Raw genomic sequence first — 8,392 nt, 5'->3', positions numbered from 1 at the left:
TAGACAGCTGCAGGGGACCTTGGTGCAATTTCCAGCACCACACGTTGTGCCAGCCCCACCCTCAGGCTGGACCGAGTCCCCCCCCCCAAATAAAAACAAAATAAAAAAGGATTGTATTCCATTCTTTCATCATTGCTCTTTAGCATCCTGTGCATGAAAACATACTATCTAATTTATATGTATTTTACTCTAATATCATTCCCCTCATGGTCTTTTCAACCTAGCTACAGCATATCTGAGAAAATGATTTCAATGAAGGTTAATATTCCCTTTGATAGTTGATATTAGAGAGGCTATCAGAGCTTCCTGCCTGCACTGCGCTGATGCCATTTTCTGGGCCAATGGTGAGTTAATACACCTTGGTGGAGTCCTGTGATCGGCCAGAGCTGTCAACTGATGACAGCCAGGAAGGAAAGAGAGAGAGGGAGAAAGAGAAACGAACAGCTGAAGAGCCCAGCAGGGACAAGACAGAGTCCCCAGGTCATACCTCCAAGACTCAGACCCCTGGAGAGGCCCAACAAGCCCAGTAACGCAATAAAGTGTGAATCTTTGAATGGATTAAAGCACTGAGGACATAAGAACATAAGGACTCAGTCACTTTACAAAATATCATCAGCTGGGAAACAAGCCCTCAGCAGCTAACACTAGAGGACATTTTAGATGCCAGCCTCCACTGAGTCCTTTCATAAAAGTCTCATTAAGTATTTCTGATCCTTTTACCTTCCCTTTGTTAAAATCATAGAGATACCCTTCTCTATGCCAGTAGAGTCTGCAGCAGTCCTCCATGAAGGAAGACTGAATGCAGCCTTGCAGTGTGGGTAAGGTTCTCAGTGACAGTCACAGCAGAAAGCAACTTGAGAGAGAAGGAGCAAGTGGAACAAAAGCAAGAAGATGCTGTAGTACTTGTCTCTCTCTGATTTCCCAAAGTTTGTTATGAGAAGCTCATATAAATTTATCAGTGTTTTGATAATTGGCATAGTGCTTAATCATAGACTTTACCGAATTTCTGATCACATTAGACCTAAGGGATGTTTGAATGAAAGTCAAGATTTGATTTTGTTAATAAGTGGGGCAGGTTTTAGTTTCCAGGGAATGGTTTCTTGGTTCTTATTTAGCAATGACATTATTACTCAGAATCCCCCAAGATTTGATTTTTCCTGCTAGTCCTCATCTGATTTTGGCAAATCCATATGAAGCTGTAGGGAAGGAAAGAAACTGAATAACAGGAACTTTTAACTAATTTGATGAAATTGTTGAGGAGCTGCCCTAAGGCAGGGAAGGTGGAGAGCAACAATGAGAAATGTGCCCTCTCGCTCCTCCTTGGTGAGGCAGCCGAGGATATAGCAACCCAGGGGCACATGTTTTCTGCTCAAGTTTTGAAAAAGACATTAGTAGAGTGTGGAACAAAGAAACAGCAGGGCTCTGATCCAGCTCTGTAAAATGTGCTTTAGTTATATTTTGCTATACTCACTTCCCTGATCTGATGAGGGGCAAACAGAACACAGAAGCATAGGCCTCTCACTTTTTTCTTTTAATTTTGTAAACTCCCTCGACTGTTTTTCTTGAAAGCATGACTTGGGTGTTTGTGTCTGTGTGTATGTGTCTCCTCTGTCTCTGTCTGTGTGTCACTCTCTGTCTCTGTCTTTCTCTTCTTGTTGTGAACTCCTAGTCACAAACGAACCTCCTGCCCCGTGTCCCTGGGCACTGGAACGACAGGCCTTGCCTGCAGCGCTCTACCCTGCAGCACTGCTGTCCGCATCAGTGCTGGCGATGACTTTGGTCACTCTCCGTGTGTCCTGGAAGATCGTTCCTTCTGGTTTGCCTTCTCAAGAATGCATCTGGCCACAAATGAAGCCATGGTGTATCACAAATACAAAATGTATCTGAGCAAGCAGAACTTGGCAATGGATTCTGCAGAGGCTCCCGCTCCTTTTTCTTTCTTGTCCTTTTTTACTTTATCTTATCCTTATTTCTATTGCTTTTCCTTTCATTACTATTTTCATTTTTCTCCTTTCACTTTTTGTCTCATTTATTTATTCATTTATTTCCAATAGTGCAGAATACAGATAAAATAGATCCACAAGGAAAATAATTTTGTAAAATGTGTTTGAAAGGAAAATTTTCTGATAAGGGGAGATGAATCATGTCAACCTTTCTCTCACATATCTGGAATTGAGAAATATAAAATCTGTTAGAACTGCATTTTCTTTTGAATCTTCACTGGTGAATCTACTCCATGCCACTTTCAACTTCTGATGCAGTTCTGGACCTATGGTTGCATTACTCCTCTACCACGGTCTTCACATTGATTCTCTCTGTCTCTGTTTCTGTCTCTGTCTCTCTCTGTCTCTCCCTGTCTCTCTGTGTCTGTCTCTCTCCTCTCTCCTACCTCCCCATGGTACAAGGACACTCATGATGCCCTTTATGACCCATGGGAATAATGCAGAACACTGTGAAATTAGTATTATTCAAAAAACCCTCAAACATTGAAGTTCTAAATGTCAATGGGAATATTTTAGAGATAAGACCTATATGGAAATAATTAAGGTTAAATGTTAAGATCATCAAGGTTGGCCATGGACCGACAGAGGTATTGTCTTTATGAGAAGAGAAACCAGAAAGCACAGTTTGCTTTGTGCAGTGAAGTTGCAGCATTAGGTGACCTTCTGTAAGATAGCAAGAAGGGCTGGTGAGACAGCTCAGCAAACTAAGTGCCTGCTTAGGCAAGCACAGGGATGAGGGATTGATCCCCACCACCACGTGCCATGCTGACCCCACCCCGAGGCACACTGAGCCTGCCATTGAGTCCTGACATGGTGTCACATGCCTCTTATCCCAACATTGGGGAGGCTGAAAACAGTAGAATCACTATGAATCTGAGCTGTATAGTGAGACCTTGTACCAAATACAAATATATAATAGATAGATAGATAGATAGATAGATAGATAGATAGATAGATAGATAGACAGACAGATGTAATATAACAAGAAAGTCCTCACTGGAAAGTGATTTTGCTGGCCTTTGATCTGGGATTTTCAGCTTCCAGTACTATGAGAAAATAGATTGCTCGAGTTGTAAGTTGGCCTCTCCGGAGTATTTGATTTCACAACCCATGAGGAATAAAGCATAGTGTGGTTTCCTCTTCTCCAGATCCTTAACATCATCATACTTCTCCCAAAGGAGACACTGACAGGTCTCCTTTGGGGACACCAGCATGCCCATAGAGCCTTCTGCAGCAGCCACTCTCTTTTGGTCCTCATTTTGTCTTGAATAAGAAGGAGTTCCCTGTTTGTTCAAGTGAACAATCTTCAAGCCACAGCTGCCAACCAATAGCAACCACTGCTTTATGTTTACTTTTCCAGTCACAAAAAAAGACACAATAAGAAAAACAGTGCAGAGTAAGTGGTTTTTACTTCATTGGAAAGAGGAGCAGGGGGCAGAGATCCTGCAGTGACACATAGATTGCCTGACACACTCTTTTATGTAAGTGCTTATCCTAGATTGGAATCCATGTTTCTTCATCTCCAAAATATATTATCCTTCCAGAGAGTCAGTCCTCATCCTGATGTTTCTTAAATAGATTATATGAAGTTTGGTTTATCTCTTTTTTAAAAGAGCCATTTCATTGACAAAAAGCACCTGTACAAAATATTACATTCATGGGATTAAAAGGAATCACTTCTCTTTAATTAAATAGTATATTTTTAGAATTTAAATGATTTACCTTTTGATACATTGGTGCTAAAATGGTAAAGCAATATATACTTCTCTCTCATTGTTAAAAGGTAATTAATGTGTGTTCTTTTAGTCCTGAAACAAAATTGAGGTGATTTTAGCATATATAATATAAAAGGTAGAAACCCAGGCATCTATGTGATTTAATGGATGACCACAGGCATAGCTTTTAGAAAATTTATAGAGGAGGAGAAGTGTATAATCATTCTTTCCATCTTCTTTTTTCATCTGGATTTAAGAGTGGATGAAGTTCCTTTTTTCTTTCCTCAGAGTAGCTAAGGCTCACAAGACAGACACAGGCAGAAAGACAGACAAATAGACACACAACAAACACATAAAAATTATATATATATATATATATATATATATATATATATATAATTAAACATTCAACTGTGTCAATCCCATGTAGCTGTATTTTTAGAAATACATAGACATCTTAGAGTACAGCTGTTCTCAAAGTATTCTAGCTCAGTTAGGTTTTTTTCCTCCTGGTCCCATGGTAACCACTACATCAGGACTTACGCTGTGCTGTCAACTGCAGCTGAATGGTTAGGCTACTTGCATTACCCAGACCCCTCTGCTAGCAAACAGCAAGCAGTGGCTTCACCTGTGGTAACTGAGACAGATTTGTTGGTAGGACAGCAGACACACACAGTGCGGAGGTGTTGACAGATGAATCCAGCCCATACAGGCAGATACAAAGGTTGGTCCCAAAGGTCAGTGGCACGAACCATGAGGGAAAATGTGTCTGTGCATTCTTACACTAGGGAAACAGTGTGATATTTACACACTTGTATCTGGTTTATTTTACTTGTGACTGTAGCTTCATGTTTCATACACTTACCTACGAAGGCTTCGAGTTTATTTTTCTTACAAGATAAGATAGATACACAGCTATTTTCTCTTGTTTCATTGAGAGGAAAGGTTTGTAGTAATGTTGTTTAGACAAGGTATCATGTCTGCATCTTGTCTTCTGGATAACTGCTACGAAGACAACAATATGCAATGTATTCATTATTGTGACTGTCCCTCTAACCTGCTTTGAAACTGTCTCATTGCTATTTTATCTTTTTTCTCATTAAAATGAATTTTAAAAATGTGTTTGTGAACAGTTGAGACAAGGAATCCAGCCATAGTAGAGCATCTGCACTGTAGTCGTCTTAATCTGCACAAGTAGACTTCAAGGATGCAGCTGCTAATTTTGAATTCGTATCTTGAAGAAAGCAGGGAACTGGATACACTGGACACCACTTAAGAGATCCCAAGCAGTGACGAAAAGGCAGTCCTTGTGGAGACATCAGCCACTATCCAGAGAATAGAGGGAAATAGCAGCATTTCCTGAAGAGGAAGTGGGAACTCTTTAGGGTCAAGAGCTGGGCTTTTCAGCCTTTGACCATAGTTCCAAACACAGTTCTTATAGAGTTATGCACAGTTACATTTATTGACTCATACTACTGGAAACAGTTAACCATTGGGAAATTTTGAAAGACTTCTTTCCTTTGATCTAGTAGTGATGCTTATTTCTCATCTTTTTTCTTAATAAATACAAGGAAAGGATGAAAGGAAAGAGGGGGAAAAGTACATTCTGACACAGTGTGTACCTTCATGGCAGAGTGGGTGAATCAGGACTCACATCTTCCTGCTAGGAGCTCCTGACCCATTAGTTGGGTTAAATGTTGGAAGCAATGGGGAGGAGGATATGAGAGTCTTGGCACCAAGGGGTCGATGTTCGTCGTGATAATTTCCATGCAACCTAATACGGGAGATTGCCAAAAACTTCAGCCACTATGTGTGTTTTACTAAATCTACTCTGAGTTTTTGTACTTGTAAATTTTAGACACAAAACATGTAGGTATGGCAATAGTTCATAGTAGATGGCTAAACATGGGATAAACATGTCATGGGCACAGTAATTGTGGCAATATATAATATCCATGCAGCAAATCAGTAAGACAGAGAAACATCATGGAGAAGTAATAGTTATTCCAAGTATCGGTGTTTTCTATTTTCTTAATGCTGCTGTTAAAATAAATGCGGGTTATGCTGGTGCTTATTCATTTATCTGATTGTTCAACAGAAGCAAATGCCCTAAAATGATTCCTTTCCTGTTAAAGTGATTTGATCTAGTTTTCATATTTTTGCAGTCCTGGGTTTTGCTAAGACTGCCAGAGGAGATTCCATTTTAGTACTCATGTCTATTTTTTTTCCCTCTATTCTTTGTAACCTGTTTCCTTGAAGCATCTGTTAAGTTGAATGTTGTGGGAGAACAGGTTGTGGGCGTTCAGTAGACTTTAGCTGGAATGAATAGCTCCTTGGCTCTTGTTAACAGTGATTTTCTTTCTGGCTCTGCGCCCCAGTAGAACCTCTCCATCTCAGAGGCTCAGGAGATTCAAGCTCTCTGCTGACAATACAGAATGGCTCCCTCCATGCTCAACATGTTCTTTTAGGCTTCCCTAGGTCTGTTCAGCCCCTCAAATGTCTGCAATTCTAACTTTACAGGTGTTCGATATATGATCAGTGCCCGGTCTCTATTAAATCATCAGGGCTATTACACTCACTTGGTCACTTTGGTTGCTCTTTATTCCTCTTATGGCGCTAATTTCTGTGCCCCCCTTTTCTGCACACTGATGCTGCGTCATGCTAACAGGACCTTGGCAGTGTCCAACATACACTGAAGCCCATGCACAGGAATCCTTTTGGGCTAATAAAGCGGTACACGGTTTTGAAGGCTCAGGCTTGTAGAGCTGTACATTGCACATTTTTCATCCTCACTGTACTCCTATCCTGTATCTATGTGCTAACAACTGACCCTTTCTTTGTGTGTCTTCTTCATTCATTTCCTTCATCTGGCTTCTCCTTCTTGTTCATGCCTGAACCATTCCAAGGAACATATTTGAAGATACATTCCCACCATTCCTTTTCTTATACTAAAAAGAATTATCTTCATCTTTTCAAAAGATATAAAGATCATCTCTTCTTCTCTTTTGCTTGGTGTGCTTTCAAGTGATTTGAGTAATAGATTAATCAAACTCTGAGAGGACAAAAATAGTACCTGTCTGCTCTTTGTCACCACCAAACGCATCTCACACAGAGCAGATTTGTTCATTGGCTTAATTTAAATGCTTGCTCCAAGGCTTATTTAGAGAGTTAATAGGATTGGAAAGGACAGTTTGGTTGCCCATTATGTTGTTTTTCATTGCTCCTAAAGAAGAAACCAAGGGAGGAGCAGATGCTGGGGTTGTAAGCAGAGGACAGAAAAGCAAAAAAAAAAAAAAAAAAAAAAAAAAAAAAAAAAAAAAAAAAGAAGAAGGAGCAAAGAACAGGGGGAAGTCAATACTACTACCTTTGGGATTTAAAATTACATATAAATAAAATAAGGTCAACTCAATGTAGGAAGTAGATTAAAAACCTTGAGAAACTTTGAATTCCTTTGACTGCACTTTGTCTTTCTTTCTTTGTTTTCTTTCTTTCTTTCTTTCTTCTTTCTTTCTTTCTTTCTTTCTTTCTTTCTTTCTTTCTTTCTTTCTTTCTTTTTCTTTCTTTTTTTTGTATATTTGTCCAGGATCTATAGGGTCTCAATATGTAGATCAGACTCATAGTGATCTGCCTGTATTCAGCTCCCAAGAGCTGGGATTACAGGCATGTGCCACCATGCCCAGTCTTGACTTTGTCTTTCATTTGGGTTCCTTGTGGTTAGAAATTCCATCTCTTTCCCAGCTGACACACACCGTGGTCCAAGTCCAGACTCTGAAAGGAGGACTCACTGAATTTACTTTGTGTCTATCAGAAGTACACTCAGGATTGATGAGGACAATACCCAATTTCAATCAGTCCTGCCCAAGCAACCCATACATTTGAATGGAGAATCAGAGACCTCGACTCTGTACCACAAGCATGAAATTGTGGTACAGTGTCTTTCTCCTGTTAGAATCAGGAAACTTTTTCAGTTTAAATGAAGTGTTCTTAAAGGCCCGAATTCAAGGATAATATTTAAGAGTTCCAGATATAAAGCAAAGCTTGTCAGTTGAACAGTAGTTAGAAAATAATCCTCTATGAATCAGAGGAAATGTTAAATATAATTTCTATTGAGATAGTGACATATATGTTTATTTCTCATATATCCTAGCTATTTATATTTAAAGGTAAAGGACTGTAGTTCTACATTTCAAGGGATCAGAATCCTCAAACTAAAATCTTACTATTTAAAAAGTAGCTATTTTCAGCGTGAGAGCAATCCCATTGGATACGCCAGTGCAAAATTCAGTAGAAATTGTTTTATTTAATTTCAAATGTCATGACTTAAAGGCATACATGATAGGATCTCCAATATATGAAATTTCTTATTTTTATTTCTTTATTATTTATATTTTTGTGCACTATGGGTTTTATTTGATAAGGATATATCAATAAATGCTCAAAGATTATAATTTTGAGAAGTGGAAAATACACAATCAGAGCATGTGTGCATAACAGGAGATGAGGACACAGGATTTCTCCTTACTTTCTACTCATATTAGATTTGAAACCAAAATTACTCAGAAGATATAATTTATTAGATAGAAAAGTTCTGTACTATTTGACTCATAACCCTAAGCTAGTATAAAAATAATGCTTGTTTTTGTTTAAAACAATACAGAAATGTATATATATATA

At 39.0% G+C, this 8,392-nt stretch overlaps 1 protein-coding gene across 1 annotated transcript in view; it reads left to right on the top strand.

Annotated features, from left to right (window-relative positions):
* Luzp2 (leucine zipper protein 2) overlaps positions 1 to 8,392 on the top strand; it is a 516,158-nt gene that overhangs the window by 490,875 nt on the left and 16,891 nt on the right. The gene's annotated exons all lie outside the window — the stretch shown is intronic.

This window comes from Octodon degus, unplaced genomic scaffold, assembly GCF_000260255.1.
Source record: "Octodon degus isolate 3935 unplaced genomic scaffold, OctDeg1.0 scaffold00159, whole genome shotgun sequence".
Classification (NCBI taxonomy): domain Eukaryota; kingdom Metazoa; phylum Chordata; class Mammalia; order Rodentia; family Octodontidae; genus Octodon; species Octodon degus.
Note: the sequence above shows the minus strand (reverse complement) of the source record. Positions and strands in the feature narration are given on the sequence as shown.